We start from the raw sequence: 23,200 nt of genomic DNA on the forward strand, positions 1-23,200 counted from the left end.
ATTTTATCATTCAATGTATTTAATTAATACTAATAAATAAGATTTTTTTGAAAACTCTATTCTGAGTACTTCCCTTCCCTTTTTATATTGCCTCTCTTGCCTTTTTTTTGGCAAAGATGTTTACTTTGCATTTTTTCCTTCTATTAGGTAGATATCAGTTGAAATCTGTCTTAAAGTTTGTGACACTGAATTTAATACACTAACCATCCCAAAAGAATCTATGGCACATTTACTATCTGGTTAGATTGCTAGGCATTCTGGGAATACGTAAAGCCTTTTGAGCTTGCCTTCCAGTAGTTGGTCATCCTGTCCAATTATCTTTTGAATTTGAATAATGTACATAACTGACATCAGGAAATCAATTCTTAAGGAAAGAGTAAATTAGTGTTGTGAAAATTATAGTTTAATACAAAAATAATTCTCCATTTCATAGATTATTATTATATCTAAATTTAGAAATAACATTTATAATAGAAGATTCTAGTCAAAATAGTTGTACAACCTACAAGCAAATAAAGCCTAGAATTAGGGACAATCAATCAGACCAGCAAGTACCAACTAATGGCATAATCCACTTGAACAGGAGCTACATTTCCCAAAAGGGGTTTGACCTAGTCACTGGAGGTAAAACAAACACTTAAAGATATCAAACTGTACCTTTAAAAAAAAAAACTTGTCCAATTCAGCATACCCAATAGAGAACGGAACCAAATAGCAGTATAGACGTCAATAAAGTTCTCCAGCAAGATTCTGTGGTTACCTGAAGAAGACAAATCTGATTTCCCAATGTAACTATTCAAAATTGTTAAAATTAAGTATTTTAAAGTTTTATGTCTATAATATTATCTATATTTACATTAATATTTTTAAATCTCTGTTGATCCCCATGAATATTGTATATCATTTTATTAACCTATAGGCCCCAAATTAATTTTTCATACTCCAATAAATTTTCAAAGAGTTAATTCACCCCTTACTTTAAGGAGCAGATGAGATATAGACAGTACGTCTTGAAATAATCATGCACTAGAAGGATGAATTTAAAAGAATCCTAAAAATGTTTTATGAAAAGATTTTGTTAGGTTTAAAAACTTTGCAGTATCTCAAAATTGACACAACTGTTCCCCTTTGACGTGAATATTATGCTTTTACACACAAAATATGACTCTCTGAGCTGTATGCTTCCTGCTTGGGTTCTGCCCTTTGTGTTTATCACATATTACACAAAGTCATTTTGTGACTAATTTCCAGAGCACTGAGTCACAGTGTGGCTGTGGCTTATCTTTTCTTTTTTTCTCCATGGTACTGCTCTTGTCCCTTATTTTTTGCTAATACTCTTATGCAAATAAGCTTCTTCCATAATAATTGTTTGTCTTATTAGAGTTTTTGTGGTTGTGTACTTCTATATTATATGCTTTCCTTTACTACCAGAAGCAAAGTTTAATATGGTTTCATAGCCAACAAGAACATGACAGTACATCGTGTAGGTATGTAACCTATTGCTTTACTTTACATAATCGCACTATACATAGACGTGATGTCATATATTCTTATTTAAGTATCTTAGAATAGGAGCTCTGGTCTTTGGAGTCTTGTAAATATTTCCTTAGAGATATTAGTTAATGCAGGCGTAAAACATTTAGATTATAAGAATGCTAATGTTTACATCTCGTTTTAAATATCACCAATTAATGAAAATAAAAGAAGTTTCTTTAAACATAAGGCTTCCAGACCGTCTCTGTTATAGTTTTTATACATTACTAAATAATATTTAAAGGTAAACAAATCTTCAGAAAATTCCAATTAAACAGAGACAATTACTACAGAATTGCCACTACAAGGTGAAATTATAAAAAAGGCTACATCTGACCAAATTCTTGCAAAAATGTCTATGATCTTAAAAGCATAAACCTAAATTGCATATATACTTGTTTAAGAACTGAATGCAAAGTGCTGACAACTTGCATTGCAATATTTTACTTTGTTTACAGAGAAGAGCCGATTTTCATTTTGGGGTTACAGACAATGCTCCTCCTTCACCCCTCTTTACTTCTCAGTGCCCTGCTTTCCCCCAAGAAAAAGAAATAAAAGTTATTTCTCATGGGCTAGAAAGTATATTGCCAAGTACTCACGAGTAAAATCTCTGAAGAAAGTTCTTGGAAAGATTTTTTTCAAAGCGCCGTTGAGGTTATTTTGTTTTCCCTTCCAGGCATTGAAGAGAGGATTTATCTTTTCTGCTGCTTCTTTTAAAGAGATCAGCAAACTGGGAAGTGAAGAGTAATGAAAGAAATGCAATCTGATCCTACCAGCAGAGTAAGGGCGAGGTAAGAATTTGACGGATATCCAGCACGAAGTCGCCCCTGTCTATTGGAGCAGAGGGCGCCTCCGAGCCGGCTCTGCGATCACTGCGGTGGGACTTGCCAGGCTTCCTGTTTAGGTCACTCTAACTGTATTTAGGCTAATTTCGCCAAACTCTTCAAAAGCCTTTTCTAGTAAGGAGAAAACAGACAAAGGAAACAGCTTACACTAAGATTTCACAATTACTATTTTTGAATATTTCTTTTACTTTCCAGGATTCTTTTCGTAATCAGTTTTTTTTTAAAGAAAACATTTTTTCCAGTTATATATTTTTAAATCATTATATATTTATCATTACATTGTTACTTAACCAAACGAACTTTTTTTTCAGTTTGTTTCTTGTCTTTCTTTAAATGATTTCATCCACATTGTCAGTATATTTACAAAAAAAATCTGAGGACTATGGAAGTTCCCTCTGATTAGAGGCAATATACTGTTCTGTCTGTTGCAGACTGTCAGGCTGTGAACCCTGCCTCAGCTACTTGCTAGCTTTGCAACTTTGGTCAGTTATTTAAATTCTCTGTGCCTTAGTTTCTTTTTCCCTAAAATGATGATAATGTAAGTTCCTAGGTTTGATATAAGTAGTAAATGGTTAATACATATAAATATATATAAAGCACTTAAGACAGGCCCCCATACATAGCAAACCTTCAATGAATGTTGACTATTGTGTTTATTGCTGTTGTTTATATTATTATTATTTTACACAATTTGTGAATACTTAATGTCACTCAGCTTGCTCTGCTGTAGGTTGCTATCACTGAGGTTAACCTTTTGTATTTCCGTAATGGAATTATGGTCATATCAGACTAAGACCACTAGACATTTCATAAGATGGCAGAATCTACTTTGCCGCGAAGGCTGAAGTCATTTGATCAGAAAATCTTTCAGTTTCTTGATTTTTCCATCTCAGATTGTCTTTGTGCCTTCAACTGTTCTTGCTTCTTTACTTTGACCTCTGTGTAAGGAGTAACTTTTCCTCTTGTGTGTTTTTAATATTCGCTGAATAATTATTAAGTGTCTGACACATACATTATCTCATTTAATTCTCAAAACTAGGTTATAAAGAAAGTCCTCTCTGTATGGTGTAGAGGAGGAGGAAAAATAATTTTCTCTCTATCCTTCTAGATTCTTGGCTGAGACCACCCTGTAATAAAAGACAGATTAACAAGAGAAAAACAAACAGAAGTTTAATAACACGTGTACACATGGGAGATACCCAGGAAAACTGAGTAACTCTCCGAAATAGCTCAAGCCACCACCTTAAATAACATCTCCAGCTAAAAACAAAGGAAGATGTCAGAGCATGAGGGAGCCAGTTATGGGATGCTATCTGGAAAAGCACGGTAAACAGGAGTAAAATTGTTATGCATATTTAGGTCCTAGCCTTCTCCATCGGCAAGCTTTTACAGATTCAGTCATTCTCCTCTTCCTATTAAAGAGGGGGAGATACATTTGCAAGTGAAGATTTCCCCTACACATGTAAATGTCCCTCACAAAAGGATAATTTTTACTTAGTTTTCAGAGCTTCTCTTGTGTCTGCTGTTTCTTAAAAATAATTAGCCTAAAGTTAATCCATATGCCAAAGAGGCATATTTTGGGGTGATGCATTCTATGCCCTTTCAGTGGCCATTTCACAGGTTTAAGAAGGTTGAGTATAGGTTTGTGGAGCTCTGATTCAAATCATGTAGGCTGATTTCAGAGCACAGATGCTTAAATACTCTTCTATGCTTCTTTCTCACCCATGTTCTGGATTTTATACCACAACAAAACTCTGTGTGTTAAAATTTTGTTTTTAACCATGAAACTTTGCTGCGTAGTTACTATCCCTTATTACCTCCATTAAAAAACAAACCTCAATCGAGTAAATTTGAAGATCTAATTGACTTTATTTAATGATTCATGACTCAGACAGTATCCCATCTTAGCTGATAGAAAGGAGTTCTGAAGAGCTGTACAAAATGAAAGGGTTTTATAGGCAGAAGAGTGTTTCTAGCAATAAATGGATTGTCTCAGGCAAGGTCACCTTCCTTTGGGAGAAGGTAGGTGTCTATGAGGCAGATTACCTCACTAGTGCTGACCAGGTAATTCCAGATTGACATTTAAGGTCACATTCCTGGAGAGGTTGACACTACAATTAGGTTAGGTATTATGTCTTGGTTTTCTGATGTGGGGCTTAGCACAAGTGACTCCATTTTGGACCTGTTTCTTTTTTGACACCTTATACCCTGTAACTCAAGCACATTCAATATTCCCTTCTTGCTCAGATTGTTGAGAGAAGTTGCCTGTTTTGGGATTGGAGTGGACATTGATTAATTTTTTGGCCAATCTACAGGCTCTGCTCAGATAGAGGTAAACTCAGCTTTCCTCTTTCCAAACTTGAACTAAGAGCTGTAGAAAAAGTATACAGTAGATGCCAAGCTCTTAACTAAAAAGCAGACATAGAGAAAGGACTGGCGGCCATTATGGGGTGCACAGGATGATTATGTGGAGAAAGCTATTTGAGAGAGAATGATGAAAAGAATAAATGGAAGAGAGTGTGTAACCTCTTAGAGAGAACATGGAAGGAATGAAAGCAGCAGGAGAGAGGAGAGAGCGATGCCTGAGCTCTACGGGGAAGCCCTTTCCCAGGCTCAGTTCAAGTTTTCCTAAGTACTCAAGAACATACATTCTTGTAATCAACTCCTCTTTTTCCTAAAGTCATTTAAGTAATCTCTTTTAGTATGTAAAGAATCCTACCTGAAAACGTCACAGCTGAGCTGAAATTAACTTCCCAGAGATAATCGATTTCATATTCAAGTTGCACTTGGCATCAATGAAAACTTTTCATCATTTTGTTTCCACATAACTTACACAAACTTGAATATTCTTGCAATGATGAGAATGTGGGAACTTGATGGTAAACTATCTTAAGATAAGACAGCTTGATGCTGTCACTTACGGGCTCTGTGGACTCAGCTTTCCTATTCCTGAGGCTTACGTGACTCTTTGTGGTTTTCTCACCAGTTTGCCATTCCATTGTGTGCAGCTCTAAGTCTAAATTATTTGGATAAAAAAAATGTCTCAACAACAATTTCACTATGCGCATCTTAGACTTCTGTCTATAATCAGCATCTGGATGATCCAAGTACCCACCTAATACTAGATACTGTCCTTTTCATTCCTAACTATTCTCTGTTAATTTTTTCTTTTCAAGTCTCACACAATTAGAATAACGTTCCAGCCTCTTTCTTTGAGCTTGTTTATTTCTTGTCCAAGATAGAAAAATTGTCCTTTTTTTCTTTACTTGTCCTAAGTATCAGGAAACATTTCCTAATTTTATCCATTAAGAATTTTGTTCATTCAAACATATCAAATGTTTCAACAAGTTCAGGTGACTATATGAGTGAGACAAATCTGGAAGGAAGTTGGTTCCTTAAAAGCGTTGTGAGAAGAGTAAACATTGTTGCACAATAGAGAACATCAGAATTAGAAAGGATGTTAAAAACTAAATTATACAGAAGTTTTGATAACTATCCAAAACAAAGTTAAATTTTATAACATCTAACACTCATTCCACGTGTTTCTCTCTACTCTAAAGTATGTGAAAGATTAGATATTCCGTTATTGCATATTTCAACCAGTTACTTTTCACATGAAGTGTGACTGCAAAGGTCTTTCATTGGGTTAGGTTAAGGATGAGTCCTTGAGCTTCACTCTTGTCTCAGTCGTCATCCTATTATCCAGAATCTAAACCATGTACTGCTTGTGGTTCACTTTTTCTCAAAGTGAATTTCTGAAAACTGATCAACAACTGGAAACAATGTACATTTTCAGACTTCAGATGTAAAAAGGAATGGCATCTAGGCTTTATCAAATTGTATTAATTGAAACTCTGTGTAATAGATTTGACATATACAAACACAGGGGCAAAATTGCCTCTAAACTTCATCATTAACAAAATTAATCTCTCTCTCAAATCCCTATTTTTGCTGATGTGACAAATGCAACCTTGCCTATTCTAAGTAGTTTACTACTGACTAAATTACCAGTCAAAATTTTGTCACTTTCAGGTAAACCCAGGCAAACCAGATGCCCCCTATCCTTGCTCCTTCCCTTCTTTCTAGGACACCTGAACCCTTGGAAGTGTTTGGGAAGGGCATCTGGCCCACTTGCTGTCCTCTGTCCTCACTGGCTTCTGCTGAGAGACAACTCATTCAGCCTGGTCGTGTCTATTACAGTTTGGCCAAGATTTTGGATTAAAACTCTGTTCTTGCTTTAGACACTAGTTCTTGCAATTTAAAGCTGTAGCTTTCAAGAAGATATTCTCTCCTGTGGGTTGAAACATCTATTCAACAAGTCATGTGAAGCCTCTGCTCTTTGCTCTCAGCTTTATCTGCCCAGGAGGGTAAAGAGTAAGGACAAAAATAAATGGAAAAATATATCATGTAGTGGTAAATCAAAATACTACCAGCTACAATCCAGCTGCCTCATTTTTAGCCAAATTTAGTATCATGCTCGTTTTAACAATAGTTGAGATGCCTACATACACGGTATCAAGTATGGGTTTAAAGTCAGAGTATCTGCATGATTAATTAACCTTTGGATAGTTTTTTCTTAAACCATTAAGTATCTCAATTTTCTTAATATCTAAATGGAGATTTCCAAAAGCAATCCATCTCATAGGGAAGCAGGGACAACTGGATATATGTCAGGGAGAACGGGTCTACTTTGCTTCTTTTCCTACCCCTCTCTGTGGTAGATTATCTTATTTCTTCAAACATATTTGGTGCTCCTCCCTCTGGGTCCCTCCTTAGTAACCAGTAAGAAGAGGACATTTCCCTCCACATTGACATGAGGAGTTGCTGCGTTACCAGTTTTGGCTAATAGAATGAGCAGACGAAAAATAAGCAACAGCCAAGTAGATTTTTATGAGCTTTATGGAACGTTTATGAGTTTTATGATTCAATGATTTTTTTTCCATTTTCTCTGCCAGATGTCCTGCGTTTGGATTATTCTTTCAAACTGGATCACAATAAAGGAGAAATGGTCACACAGATGACTCACAAAGGTGATTGAAAATAAATGCTTTCTTGGTAAAAACCCTGTAGATTTTGGGGTAGTTTGCTATCAAGCATAACTTAAGGAGAAATGAATAGTATACTCCCTAGCTGCATACTCTCTTCCCTCAAAGACGTTATTTTGACCGCATCCATATTACTACATTACGTAACCTTGGACACTAAACTAAATTGGACTCTTGGACCCCATGCCCTCTGTCTTCCTGGCACCCTATCTTCTTTTGCTTCCTTTAGATTTCATTGCAAAATATAAAGTAATTTGGAGAGGATGCTTTCTGGAAATTTACTGATGGTAAGCAGCAGGATAAACAAAACTAAACAACAATCAATTTGAAATATGTTGTAGATTTCCTTTCTCCCGTGTTATGCAATAGAGTAATAACAAAGGCATTTTCAGAAATTTTATGGTCACAAGCAAGCTGACTCCATCTGTAGGAAAACAAATTCTTCTCAAATTAGGCTGAATTTTCACATGGAGCTCAAAATAAATACAGACACGCAAACTTGAGTACTGGAATCATTACGTTACTTATGTGTTATCTAGTTCATATTTCTGATTAACCAGATATTTCTTGCTAATTTTAAAATGAGAGTGGTTATTTAGGAGTAGAGGTAATGAAGCTCTAGCGCCGCTCAGCTCTCTCAGGAGGTTCTCCACAGGACTCTCAGTCATCACCAGCATTATTAACAGGCAGACATCTTGGGCAAGTGATTTTCCTTCATCAGATAAAACAAATTAACTAAGAAAATAGGGAAAGCTAATCTTTGTATCATCTGTGCTTAGGCATTGCATTTCACAATAAATTACTGCTACTTAGTGGTATATACATATTTAGTGTAATGTCTCAGAGGAAAAATAAAACAAGTTGGTTCTTAGCTATTTCTTTCTGGATTTCTAGAATCAGATATTCTATTGCATAGCATGGGAGAGTACTCAGAACCTTCACTTTCACTAATGTGGCTTTTTTCCTAATCTTACTTAGTTCACTTGTCTAACTCCTTATGTGAGAATCTGGAAAGTATATTCGTATCTTTAAAACATGAATAAAGAGGTAACCTCTTTTACTTTTCATTGATGAATAACAGGGGTTTCACATACATCTACCTCTGTGAAAACTTCCTATGCAAGTGACCTGTCTGTTACAAAAGTATTGTACAATCTTAGGTCACAATAATTGAGCTACATCATTTAGCATAAGGAAAGTAATATGCCCACTGTACTGAAGTATTTTCAAATTTTTCTCTTTTAAGATTTTATTTTTTTTCCTTTTTCTCCCCAAACCACCCCCCCCCACCCCCAGTACACAGTTGTATATTCTTCGTTGTGGGTCCTTCCAGTTGTGGCATGTGGGACGCTGCCTCAGCGTGGTTTAGATGAGCAGTGCCATGTCCGCGCCCAGGATTCGAACCAACGAAACACTGGGCCACCTGCAGTGGAGTGCACGAACTTAACCACTTGGCCACGGGGTCAGCCCCCAAATTTTCTCTTTTAAAAAGCTTAAAATTGAGATGAAAGCTAAACCGATGTTTATTCTTAATTAAAACTTGTACCAAATTTCCAAAGTTTGGTTCAAGAAAACAAAATTTTAGTCATTATTTACTAAAGGAATATATACATATTATGTATATATGTTTATATATACATACATATATATGTTTAAGGATAAAATGCAATATTTCTTCTACTGTTAGACTCAGTTGTACTAAAACAAGGAAATCTGTACGATAACAGTTAACAGTATTAATAATAATGAGAATAATAATAAGCATTATTGAGCACCTATTTATATACCTAGCGTTATTATACCTTTTACAAATAATTATTTTAATCCTTAAACAATCCTCTAAATTAACTATTGTTACTATTTTAATTTGAAGGAATCTGAACATTGGAAAGCTTAATCCAATTGGCCAGAGTTTAGCATTTACAACAGTAAACAGTCAAGCAGTTTCAAACCCAAGTCTGTAGTAATCCCGTCTGTGATCTTTCTAGTGAACACAACTGCATTAATATCCACCGTGCAAGTGATCAGAAGGCAGAGGGTAAATAACGTCTTCATTCCCATTGACAAGGACCCTTCTGTCATCACGAAACTCACTTTACATTCTCCTCTTTTTTGTCATGTCTTATCTTCCTAACGCAAAGGACTGAAGTTGTTTTAGACAGGTGGTTGGTAGAAGAGTTTGTTTGAAGGGGAGAAAACAGGAATGTGATCAAAATTTTCAGGAATAGTGAAAAAAATGGTGGTATTTTGAATACTATTTTCCCTCAAATTCTATGAAAATGATTCATTTCTTGCTCATAGAAAACATGGAACTATTTGTGGTTAATTACTGCCCTCTGTTGACAACATGTTGTATAAGACAATTTATGTTTTAAGAGTATTTAACGGTAGGATTACAAGAAATTTCATCTATAAAGATGAGTAATTAAATCCCAAAGAATTGACGTGCCTTGCCCAACAGTCATAAGTAGTTAATGACAAGGATAGCGTGAGACCTCAGGAATCATGATCTATGATCACCCTTGTGTTGACTAAATTAAAAACAGTAATATTTTTGCCTGACAATATTTTCCATTTTCTGAGACTCAAAAACAAAATTTACAATAGTCAAGGGAATTAAATAAATTATTTTACTTTTTAAAAAATTTAGGTAAAATGTCTGTTCAGGTTCAGAATAAATCATACAGTACAGAAAAGTGGGAAGTAGAAAATAAACATCTTTCTCACTCTCCACCTGATTCTACTCCTAGATGTGGCCACTATTAACTATTTCTTTGTCATTTTGGGAATTATTTTTATATATACATACATATTTTTTCAAAATTGAAATACCATTCTGCAGCTTTTTAAAAACTTTAAAACATACATCTTAGAGTTTATTCCATATTACCACATGGAGATATAACATTTAAAAAAATATGGCTGCCTTGAGGCCAGCCCAGTGGCATAGTGGTTAAGTTTGTGTGCTCTACTTCAGTAGCCAGGATTTGCAGGTTCGGATCCAAGGCACAGACCTAGCACCACTCATCAAACTACAAGCTGTGGCAGCATCCCACGTAAGACAGAGGAAGATTGGCACAAGCTGTTAGCTCAGCCACAACATTCCTTAAGCAAAAAGAGGAAGAGTGGCAACAGCTGTTGGCTTGGGGCCAATCTTCCTCACCAAAATATATATATATATATATATATACACGGCTGCCTTTTATTGACACTTCTAAGGACTACAAGTAAGTTTAGAATGTCCTTAATTTAGGTTTGCCTGATAGTTCCTCATTATTCATTTAGATTGTATGTTTCTTCTTGAACTGTTCCAGAAGTAAGGCTGCTTTGTTCGCATTTCATTCCATCCAGGGCGCTTGACTGTGGTTTGTCTCATTACTGATGATGATTGTTCACTTCGGTCACTTAATCAAGGTGTCGTCTGCAGGCTTCTCCATTGTCAGCTACCCTATGTTTCTACTTCTGTGCACAGAGAGGATGTGAGTGGTAGAAATGCTCGCTAAGATACAAAATCAAAATAATTACTTTGTAAAATCCTTTCTCTCAGGTAGCAGGAATGGAAAAGATCTTACAATGCTAAGGATTATTTTCCCAGTAGTGCAGAGTGTCTGTTTCCTGGCCTCTCATTTGATTCCAATCCTCTTCCTGGAGGAACACACAAATTAGTGAAGTATTTGCAACAGTTGCACCTGGAGCGTGAGGAATGTTTGTCACATTAGACAATTCATATAACTCCGAGATTTGTTAATATGTAGGTCTATATGTAACATATAAAGTGTAATAATTCTTTTCATTGGCAACTAGATGAACAGTGCACACCAGAACTACTGGCAGTTTTATTTTTCTTAAAACATTTAATGAGAGATTTTCAAAAATTATATTAAAATTTCAGTCGTGAATTTTTATACTAAATTTTGATATTGATTAAAATTTTCACTTTGCATTTGTATTTTTGTTTGTTTTTTATTTTTCTAATTGCAGTAACATTGGATTGTAACGTTATATAGCTTTCAGATGTACATCGTAATATATTTGGAATTCTGTGTAAATTACGTCATGTTCACCACCCAAAAACTAATAATAGTCCATCACCAGGCATGTGAACCTAATTACTGCTTTTGTCCTCTCCCCTCCCCCCTTCCCCTGTGGTGACCACCAATCCAATCTTCAATGCTATGTGTTTGTCTTTATTTTTATCTGCTACTTATGAGTGAGATCATATGGTATTTGACTTTCTCCCTCTGACTAATTTCACTCAGCATAATGCCCTCAACGTCCATCCATGTTGTCACAAATGGCCGGATTTCATCATTTCTTATGGCTGAGTAGTATTCCATTGTGTCTGTATACCACATCTTCTTTATCCATTCGTCCCTTCTTGGGCACCCAGGTTGCTCCCAAGTCTTGGCTATTGTGTACAATGCTGCAATGAACAAAGGGGTGCATGTATCTTTATGCTTTTGCGTTTTCAAGTTCTTTGGATAAATACCCAGCAGTGGGATAGCTATAAATCAGATAAGGGGTTAATGTCCAAAATATACAAAGAATTCATACAGCTCAACAAAAATAAAACCAACAATCCAATTAAAAACTGGGCAAAAGATCTGAACAGAGATTTCTCCAAAGAAGATATACGGATGGCCAACAGGCATATGAAAAGATGCTCAACATCATTAGCTATCAGGGAAATGCAAATCAAAACTACAATGAGGTATCACCTCACTCCAGTCAGAATGGCTATAATTAACACGACAGGAAACAACAAGTGTTGGAGAGGATGTGGAGAGAAGGGAACCCTCATACACTGCTGGTGGGAGTGCAAACTGGTACAGCCACTATGGAAAGCAGTATGGAGTATTCTCAGAAAATTAAGACTTGATCTACCATATGATCCTGCATTTGTGTTTTCATAAGTAATTTTGAATGCTTTACAAGAAAACTTTTTGAAAACATGAAATTTTTAAATGTTTAGATTTAATTTAATTTACATTTTGGACAAAAATTTCAAGTTGCATACACTTAAATAAAGTAGAACTAAATTATGTGACAATTTTAATTATAACATAAGTATTAATTTTGCTGAAATAAAGGCAAAAAGATCAGTGGTATGGAATAAACATGTAAATACTTACGATTTACTTATGTACTTAGTTTATTATTCACCCAAGCATCACTGGCCAATTAACTGAATATCCAAATATGCACAATAAAAATTTAATTGAGATGTCTTGGTAGTTTGTCAACTTTCAGCTATATAAAAATTATGGCTTTACAACATATCTTACAATTTCATCTTTATGAAGTATGTTTAAGTAGGATAAAAAATCTTCTAGTTTGCTAAATTGATTAACGACTTTTAATATTGAACATATGGTCATCATAATGCCTTTCTGCCTCCCACTTCACTGTAATACAAACAGAGCATTTCCTGAATCATCCATTTACCAACAATTTCTTGACCACCTACTACATGCCAGCACTGGAACTATAGCAACAGACAATCCAGATAAACATTCCTGTTTTCTTGGAACTTACATTTTAGTACATTATTCACTAAGGGGGTCAGGGGACATATTCAGGCATTTGATATAGCTTTTGCCCATGTAACGGCACATATAAACTTACTCAATTTTCTTCATTGACATGACAAATTTTGGCTGAATTGACATGTGGCTTTGGTAGGATGAAGTCATAACTGCAGACAGACTTGTCAGAAGCCTTGAAGAAAAGGTCTGACCTTGTGGAATATGTTTAGGGGGCAAAAGAAAGCAGGAGAATAGTAGGAAAATTTCAATGCAGCCAATAGGATCCTCAAAATTTAATGAGTAGAACTGAAAAAAGAAAGAAAGAAGGAAAATATAAATTTAAATAGAATTTTGCTTCAAGTTATGGAGGTATTCTGGAAAGTCAGTGGGATAAGCTTGATTAATTGGTACCGTAACATGTAAGAAACAATCACAAAACCACATCCTCTCTTTCCCCCTGGAAACATAGTGATAAACAGCTGCTGTCCATTTTGCACACACAGAAAAGCAAGGTTAATTAGAAGGACTGTCCTTGCAAATTCAGTTCCATTAACAGCAAAGCCAGTTCAGGAAAGAGTATTTTCATGGCATGATTTTTTTCCAAGTTCTATTAGGATCGTGTCAGATCCATATATTAGTGACTGACTATGACGGCTCAGAAGGTGGGATCCCTGCCAAACCCCCACCTGAACTCAGGAGAATATCTATTTCTTCTTCTTTGGCAACAGTCATTTTTCGCTCTTTCGATGTAGAAGTCTTTCAGAACCCAGGTGACATTCATTATAACCAAAGTCAGACTAAACAATGAAAGCATAAAGACGATACTCGGCTTTCATTCTCTCACAAAAATTTAAGTAATGAAATGCATAAATGACAAGATCAGTCTAGATTTTTTTCACGTTTATCTTAAAGTCAACTTTTCCTTTCACAAAAATGGATGACAACTGAGTAATGCATGCACTTTAGGAAGATATTTCAGGCTCCATTGCTCATATGTCACTAAGCACGGAAATAATCTTCAGTGAGCATTAACAATCCTTTATGGCACATGGGTTAGGGAGCTGTTTTCCATCTTGGACCATTTCTCCTGATATTTGTTGTATTCATGCTTTGTGGACAGCATTCACCACTCATAACCAATCAGGACCCAAATTTATTTTACTTTGTCTGAAACCACCTTAACTCCGGTCCATTCCATAGTCTCTCTTCCTCTTTAGAAGTAGTCGATATCCAGAAGTTGGGATGAATTTTTCCCATTTATGATGTTGTTCATTGTTTCATATGATATTTAAACAAATAATTTATACAACTGCTTCTTTTTAGAAAAATGTCCCTAAATTTATACTCGACTTATTCTTTGGCAACTTTCCCTTGTCACACATCGTTATACTTCTGACATATATGTTTATATGTGTGGATCTTCTTTCACTTTAACTATGGTATACTATTCCATTTATTAAAAAGTACAACTAATTTTTTCCAGTCCTCTACCGAGCATTTGTTTGATTAGCTTGCCTGCATTTGTTTTTGCTTCAGGGAACGTTCTTACACATAACACCTTGTACAAATCTTCAGGATAGAGATGTAAGAATGGAATTGCAGGGGCGTAGAATAAACAGTTTTTAATTGTACAAGGTATTGCTAAATTTCTCTACAAAGTTGTCTCAGCAAAGCACTATAGAAGAGTACGTGTTTTCCACATGCTTGCCAAAAAGTGTTGTCAGAATTTTTGATTTCTGCCAATCTGATATTTAAGAAGTGATATCTTATTGTTCGTTTGCTTTTATTTCTTAGATTTCTTGTGAGGAAGTATTCATGTTTATTGGTTTACTCTTTTGAGAAATGGCTGTTTATATCCTTTAATCATTTGAAATGTTTGGTTTTCTGTTCTGTCTTGTTCTTGTTTAAACAATAGACGTTTCTTACATATTCTGGAAAAAATCCTCTATTGGTTTTATGGATAGGAGATACCTTCTCTAAATGTATCTTATCTTTTTAGTTTGTTTAGATTGTTTTTTTTGTCACAAAGGATTAATATTGAGGTAGGTAAATATATCAACCTTTTCCTTAATGGCTTATGCTTTTAAAATCTTATTTAAAAAATTCTACCTCCATAATACAATGAATATTTTCATCTTCCTCTTTGTTTTCTGTTTCAAACAAAGTTCTTTGGGCTATTTTTTGCCCTTTACATCTTGCATGTAAAGTTTAATATTGATGTGCCTATTTCTTTGGAAAAAAATTAATGTTGACTGGTATTGCACTGGATTAATAAATTAATTTGGGAAGAATAAGCTTGAATAGATAAGAGGAGCTGGAGTTTAATAATCTGGTGGATGTACTGACCTTAGCTAGAAAGCAGGCAGCTCATCCATAGAAACAGAAGTAAAGGCTGAGTTAAAGGCTGGCTTCATGGGCGTGAGACTGGTGCAGTCATACAGGACGCTATGCAGAGAAGAGTCCTGTGCTTGTTTAACACTCTCCTGTCAGCACCTTGAAATTTGGTCAAGTGGTGGGTATTTGCATTTTGCACTGCCCCCTCCCCCACCCCAAATTATGTAGCTGGTCTTGGAGAGTACGCATACAGGTACAGTTGCAAAACAGATGGGGGGGTGGGTGTATATGGAAGTTCTCTTCTGTTGGCTTTTATTTTCTCAATGAAATAGGAAGTAAATGTCATTTATTTCCCTGTGCTGCATTCTGGGTCACTTCTCAAGGTCTCATACTCAATTCACTAATTCTTTCAGTGCCTAATCTGCTGTTTGGCTGATTTTAATTGAAGTGACTGTATTTTAATTTTAGAAGTTCTACTTGATTTTCTGTCAACTGTGCCTTTTCTCATAATTTTGTGTTTTTTGATTTATGCTTTTAGTTTGTTGTTTTGTCTTTAATGACTTTATACATACTTATTTTCTGGTCCTTTTTTTCTTTTCTATGTTTTTCTATTTTTTGAAGTTTTTAGGACTCTAAAAACTATGGCTATGTCTGCTAGTGATCACTTATGATGCTAAAAAATTTTGGAAATGTCCTCACCTCCACAGTGGGATTATTTGTGAGAACGCTGTCTCATTTTGTATATCTTTTCAGAGATTGTGCATCTGCATATGCCACGTATTCAAAATGACTGCTATTATCCCACCTGGGAACCTTTTGCACTCTTCTTTCAAGAATTTTATTTCATAAAATTGTCATAATGCATTGACTTATTTGAACAACACAATTTCCTGCCATTACTGGAAAATTCTTAGAAGAAATATACAATCTATGATGTCAAGGATATGACTCACTCTCTTGAAAGTGGCACCAACGTGTAGTGCAAAACCTGCCAAAAAAAAAAAAAAAAAAACCATGATGGCACTAACTTCACCTATTTTTAAGCTTTTTAATGGAATCTATTTTTAAGCTTTAATTTTCACCTCTACTGGCCTTTCAACACCATAGAGTTTTGCAAATTTGACATCAAACCCACTTGAGGAGCACGCTCATTGCTTTAAGTTATCGAGGGAAACTTGTTTTCCTGCTTTAATCCCAACAAAATAGTTTTACGATTGACTTGTGCCAGTGAATAGATATTTCCCTAGTCTTCCTTTTCAGTAATTGGGTAACTCTTTGGAGAGTCTCAGTTCTTTGCAGGTGCCTCAGTTCTAACTTCCTGTCTCCCATAGACTCAAAACTTGCTCCTTGTCCCCATGGGTATGTAAAACCAGGTGCAAGGTTCAGCCACAGCCACAAAATCAGCTCACTCTTTCCACTTCCTTCTTTGCTTTTTTCCCTCTGCCCCTAAGGTATTCTCATTCTTTCCTGTAAACACAGCAATGCACTGTATCAGAAAAGTTATATTTTTATTCAGTATTTTGATGCATTTCTTGCAAAAAAGTTTTGTGTTAACTTTTTCTACTGTTTTGCCTCAATCAGAATCTTTTTTATTGCATTCCATTAATTCAGGAATTTACATTTCCCTTTAAAACAAGAGACTACAATTAAAAGGACAAAGGTAAGTTTCTTTGGTTTTTCTGTTTCCTAGATGGGAAACCAGGACAGAATTCTCCAAGGAGGTGATGCTATTTTTTTTTTTAAGTGTGCTTTTTGGTGAGGAAGATTGGCCCTGAACTAACATCTGTTGCCAATCCTCCTCTTTTTTTTTTCTCCTCAAAGCCCCAGAACATAGTTGTATATCCTAGTTGTAGGTCATTCTAGTTCTTCTATGTGGGATGCCGCCACAGCATGGCTTGATGAGTTGTGTGTAGGTCTGTGCCCAGAATTTGACCCAGCAAACCCTGGGCCACCAAAGTTAAGTGAGCAAACTTAGCTCTTTTAGCCATGGTGCCAGCCCCCAGGAGTTTTTGAATACCAACTCAAAGTTAAAATATTTATAATATTCCTCAAGTCTGTACTCAACACTTTCCTCTTTACTTTCAATTGAAGGTCTTATTTTGTTCTGAGATAAAAAGGAGATTGCCAGATTGTGTGTCACCAACAGGAATTTCCTGTTCCCCACCAGCAGTCTTTTCACTCTCCAAAGCTCTTTTCTAAGTTGTACTGAGAACTTATGTCATGGCTGAGTTGAAGAGAACAGAATCTAAGATCTGCTGTATAGGATGTGCTTATAGTTAACAATGCTGTATCATATACTTAAAATTTGCTAAAAGGGTAGATCTTATGTTAAGTGTTCTTATCACAAAAAAGAAATAATAATAATAACAATAAAGAAGGAGAGAGGAAACTTTTGGAGGTGATGCATATGTTTATGGCGTAGACTGGTGATAGTTTCAGAGAGATATGCTTATCTCCAAACTCATCAAGTTGTATACATTAAATCTGCACGGATTTTTGTATGTCGATCATATCACAATGAAGACAGTTGGAAAGGATAAATATATTTATTACAGTGTTCTCAATGGGTTATAAATCATTGAGAAAGCTGAAAAAAAGAGACTCTAATGCAAACTTTCAGTAGCAGAACTGCTGCCAACATGCCAGCAACTCTTTCTGTAATGAAATACTTGTCTGTTGTCTCTGTAGTTGCTATTTCCAAACACCAACACACACGTGCATGGGCACACACACTCACACACAAACGTGATGCCATTACACCTGCTGGTTTCAGACCACGCTGCCTCTTCCACGGTATGCGCCACCCATTAGAGAACCGTGCCGCCTTCCTCCCTCATCAGTAATCTCAGTTCTGATGCAAGTCCTGTGGGGGTGTATTTGATTATGGAGTCTAAAACACATTTGGAATTCTAGCTAAGAGATAATCTGGGATTTGTTTTAAGCTTTCCTGTCTCTGCAGTATAGAAAGAAATACTAAAATGAAGCTGGAATAAATACTGAATGAGCAAATCCTCAGTATCCTCCCAGTAGATTTCAATGTGGATTTAATTTTATTTCCTTTCATATCCTGGAGTATCTTCTATTAAGTATTCCTATCACTATCTCTCCACATTAGGGCTGTCTGTTTATCAGTCATATAATCATTCTCACCCATCTTAAAAAAGAAAGCAAACTCTTCCTTAGACCTGCATCCTGTTTGGTATTTTATAACCTCTCCAGACATTTACAGTCAAGACTCTTGAAACAGTCAATAATTATCTGCAATTCTGCATCTGCCAGTATCTAGTCCAGTCTAGCAACCTTCTTTCTACCCACACTGCTCTAGTGAGGGCCCTCTTTCCAAGGTTTGCAATGACTTCTTGTTTGCTAAGTCACATGGACACTTTGCAATGACCATCCTGAACTCCAGCCCTTCACCTCTTTGCACAACTTGAGAGGAGTCACTGTTTCTTTCTAGAAATTTCCAAGTGGTTTTCTAAGTCTCTGCTTCAGTCTTATTCTGCAGCTTCTCTTTCTCTGCTCATTCAGTAATTGCTGATTTTCCCCAAGTTTTTATACACTTGTTTCTTCCACCTAAAGACTGCACCTGAGTTATCACCCTCACTTCCTTGGTATCAAATATACCATATATGTATTAGTTTCCAAATATTTTGCTCTTTTTAATACTTGTCTTCTAAATACAAATGCTATATATACAATCACCTGTTGGTTATATCCACTTGGATATTTCAGAGACATTTCTAGACCATCATGTATAAAGCTGAACGATATCATTAATTTCCTAAATCTAGCCTTTTTCTTGATACTCTAGAAGTTTCTACCTCCTTCTTCTCCCTTATGTCCTGTGGATTATAGCTCCTAAACAGTTTTTTTGATCTTTTCCATCTCCTTCATCCCCACAGCTACCACCTTGGTTCTTCATTTCTTAACCAACAATTACTATACTGGTCTCCCCAACTGCGGTCTTAGCTTTCTCTAATTTAGTTTCCAAGCTGAATATCAATGTGATCCTTTATAAGTAAGACTTTGATCATGTCACTCCGTATGTAACTATTTGATGAATCAACTTTAGAAATATCTGTGAAGCACTTACTATGTTCTAAGCACAAGATAGGTATAGTTCCACCGTCTTTATGATCTAAAGTAAGCATTCCAGTGGTCCACGTAGCATATGACACCAGAGGGAATTATTCTTTAATATCTCCCTCGCTATAAGGCAAAACCATTTTAAATATGACCATGAAGTTCAGTTATACATAATATTGAAGACTTTGGATATTCCAAACTAGATTCAGAAATTGCTGCAATTGCTTCCTATTGTGGGTTTTTTCCCTTGTTGAACTCCGTGGATTGATAAGAAAAGACAAGTTTTGTGGGGAGTGGCAATATCAACTGTGAGGAGGATAGCAAAGTGCTGAAAAGAGGGCAGGCTAGACCGGGCCTCACAACGTCCTCCATGGATGGTAGGGCTGAAAAGGAGGACTTAGTCACCTAAGACTTAATCTGTAGAGAATAAAAAAGAAATCTTCAACTTGCTGACTTTCTAATATTTATTTTGGCTACTGAAAGGGTTTTCCCACTTATCTCTGGTGTGGCATAGTGGTTAGAATAAAATTTTCAGGGAAAAGCTCATTTTAATTATTTCACGTTGGTACCCTTGTCCCATTCCATTTTCTTTCTGAAATTTAGAGTAATTATGAACCAGTTGCTGGTTATACAAAATTACTGCGAATGATTACAAATTCCTTCAGATTTCTATAGGAGAAAAAAACCACAATACTTTATACAATGGATTTTATATCTACTTAAGAGTTTGGACTGTCATCTTTTTTACAACTTTATAAAAATTTTTATGCAAATAAGTGTCTAATAATTAATAAATGAATTTTAATACAACTGAAACATCTATAAAACAATTTAAGTAACCGCTACATCATAAATCTGACGTAATGTTTTATTTCCTGATCTGTTCTTTAGTTCCTGAATAAATAATCAATTAACAGTCAAAAAGAAGGAATGCATTGTAGTTTTACAGATATTATTTAAATCCAGTAAAAATTTTCATGCATGGGATAAAATTTGCACTTATCAAAAAATATTATTCTTCCCAATTTGTACTTTGTTTCAGTGTTTTAAAGTTTAATCACACACACATACAAACTCCAAGTGGTCACATAGAATGACAGAAATGTTAGTTCTGTTTCTTCTTTTTCATAATCACCGTGTTATCACTGTTTATTTTGAATCTATTCCTTAAGTGCAGGAATATGAGATTTTCTAGGAGTCAGAGAACCAAATGGTATAGAAAGTGTGTTGGGATGATTCTGGACAGTTGTAAACTGGGTGTTCTGTGTTACTGGGAGTTACAGAATTAACTTTCATGTAAAAAACAATGTTCATAAAAGGGCTATTAGCAAAATTGTGCGAATTTGAAGCTTACTATCCTGGTTATCTAGTGATACCTAACAGACCACCCTAAACCTTAGCGACTTACAGCATGGCAGTCATTTATTTAATTTGCACATCTGTAACATGGGCGGTCTCAGTGAAGACTGTTTGCATTTGTTCCGAGTGGCACCAGCCGGTGCAGCCATGAGGACAGCTGAGTGCTGGAAATGGAAGATTCCCTTACTCACCTGTTGAACAGTTGCTTGCTCTCACTGGGGACCTCACATCAGAGTGAATCCAAGAAAAATTGCATTGGATGGAGTTGAACAGGCAAGGGAGACTTTACTCAGGAATATTGCAGTAGAGGTGAAGACTGTTGCCACAGGGAGAAGGATCGAACTCAACTCCCTTGAAACAAAAGGCAAGAGAGCTTTTAAGCGCTGGGGTGAGCCAATGGAAAAGTATTAGAGGACACAGGGGAGGGTTCGGTCAACGGGATTAGGTCATCTGTGTTGGCTAATTTGTATTTATCAAAGTTAGGCTCCTACACTCCCACACACACTAGGAAATAGGGGTGCTATCTTTCTTAAGGTTGCATTTCAAAGGGTCCTTGAGAAAGACTTTCGTGGGTTATAAAATGGGCAAGAGGCTGGGAAAAGATTTACATCTCAAAAGGGCAGAGGTAGAATTGTCAACTGCAAGTTTTCTAAAATAAATGCTCTAAAGAGAGGAATGTCAAGGGACTATAGTGAGGAAGAAACCTGTCTACAGTTTGGTCAGCTGAGAGGGACAACATTAAGGTCGCCTGGGTCAAGCGTCAACAGGAACATCTACATGTAACCTCTGCAAGTGACTTCCAGCTTCCTCACAGTGAGGGCGCTGGGTTCCAAAAGCAGGCATTACAAGAAAGACCTACTTATGACCTAACCTCACAAGTCACAAACAGCATCACGTCTGCTGCATTCTACTCAAGAAAGCATTCACAAAAGTCCACACGAAGGCAAGCGAAGGGGAAAAAGTTACCACCTACTGATGGGAGACTGACAAAATTCTAGAAGTGTGTACAACTAGAAACACCATTGCAGCTGTTTTTGAAAAATATAATCTTCCAGTAATAAAATTCATATTATTAAAATTCAGCAATGACTGCTGAAATTGTTTAGAATTAGACCAACAAAATATCTTTTTCTGGGAGAAGTATTTCATCACTGACGTTTTAGAATTGCTGGTGCATAATAAAAAACAAAGGACTAAGTTGATTTTATTATTGTTTTTAGATTTTCTAGAGAAAATGCAGTCAATTACTGCCATGCAGTCCCCTTGCACTGTCCTGACCTTGTTAAGATATTAGCCCAAATTCCTTCATAATAAAAGACAAATTCCCAATATTGCCTTATAAAGTACTTCATAAATTAAGAATTGCCTTTCCTTTAGAGGTATTTTCTCATAATCCCCAATTGTGCCTTATAGTCTAGGCATGCTGAGTATCTTACGGTGCTTGGGGAAAAGAAATGACTGACTTTTATGCCCCTTTTTTGCAGATACTTGCCTTTTGCCTAAAATGAAAACTGCCTCAGCTCTACCTATCGACTCAGGTTTTACTCTTCCAGAAGCCTTCTTAGACCACCATCTGAGACCGTGGACCATCCAGTCTCACATATCGATGTCTCCCACCTGTTAGGGGGTTGAGTTATTTCTCTCTGTCCAATACCTCAGCCCAAGCTCCTATGCACTATGCAGGCTTGCCACTTTTCTAGGCCTCAGGTTAGTCAACAAGAAAAATTTGGAATTAGATTCAAGCCTTCTAAGATCCACGTTAGGACCAAGAATTCTTCACTTGTACATTAGCTACCTTGGATATTTGCTCCATAGCGTCAAATGGAGCCTGTAGCTGTGTAACTCCCACCACTTTGTCTCACACCAGGCCAACGTATTAACCTACTTGGGAGTCGCCTGTCCTTTTCAGGATGACTGCGGACAAGAGGAAATCTGCAGTTTCCAACATCAGTATGTTCTTATGTTTATCAATTTTGCCAGGAAAGTACTCCTTAAATGGGACATAAATCCTTTAGACTCTGTTCTCTCTCCTCTTCAACAGTCACCATTCCATCTGGAAAAAGCTTTCACGTACTTCAAACCACTATCCAATCTCATTCAGGGTGTTTAACAGAGAGAATAAATCCATATCACTTAATCTTCCGTCGCTGGTCTAATTTTCCAGTATTTTAGATGCTGTTTAATCAATTTACTTCATAGAACTTTCAATTGATTATCTTCTCTTTTATCTTTTTTACAGACCATAAATGCACATAGAACATGTACTTCGTATAAGAGAATGGTTGTTTCATGGTTCCTCTAAGCAATAGTCCTGGTTATACACTTAAGTAACTTGCTTACTTGTGAAATTCCTGTGATGCATCACTGAATGAGCTTTGCTTTTCATTTGCTCTTGCCAGGATTGTTTTTTCCTGTCCTTGCATATATCGAGGAACTTACCATCTGTGACGGGCACAGTTTTTTAAGTTACTAC

General features: G+C 36.1%; 1 protein-coding gene and 1 long non-coding RNA gene across 4 annotated transcripts in view; one reads left to right on the plus strand and one right to left on the minus strand.

Annotated features, from left to right (window-relative positions):
* Positions 1-2,522, minus strand: part of TFPI (tissue factor pathway inhibitor) — a 75,839-nt gene extending 73,317 nt beyond the window's left edge. For 2 of the 3 annotated variants that reach the window (XR_011528476.1, XM_008518563.2), the window contains exon 1: positions 2,133-2,445. The gene's annotated coding sequence lies outside the window, so the exon portion shown is untranslated. Of the gene's footprint in view, positions 1-2,132 lie in introns of all 3 variants that reach the window. The other variant, XM_008518559.2, reaches the window with a different exon arrangement.
* LOC139076657 (uncharacterized) lies at positions 2,210-22,864 on the plus strand. The gene is made up of 3 exons (XR_011528477.1): positions 2,210-2,324; positions 7,334-7,408; positions 22,212-22,864. It is a non-coding gene; the product is annotated as an uncharacterized lncRNA (long non-coding RNA).
* Positions 22,865-23,200: the final 336 nt, after the last annotated feature.

This window comes from Equus przewalskii, chromosome 17 (assembly GCF_037783145.1).
Source record: "Equus przewalskii isolate Varuska chromosome 17, EquPr2, whole genome shotgun sequence".
NCBI lineage: Eukaryota > Metazoa > Chordata > Mammalia > Perissodactyla > Equidae > Equus > Equus przewalskii.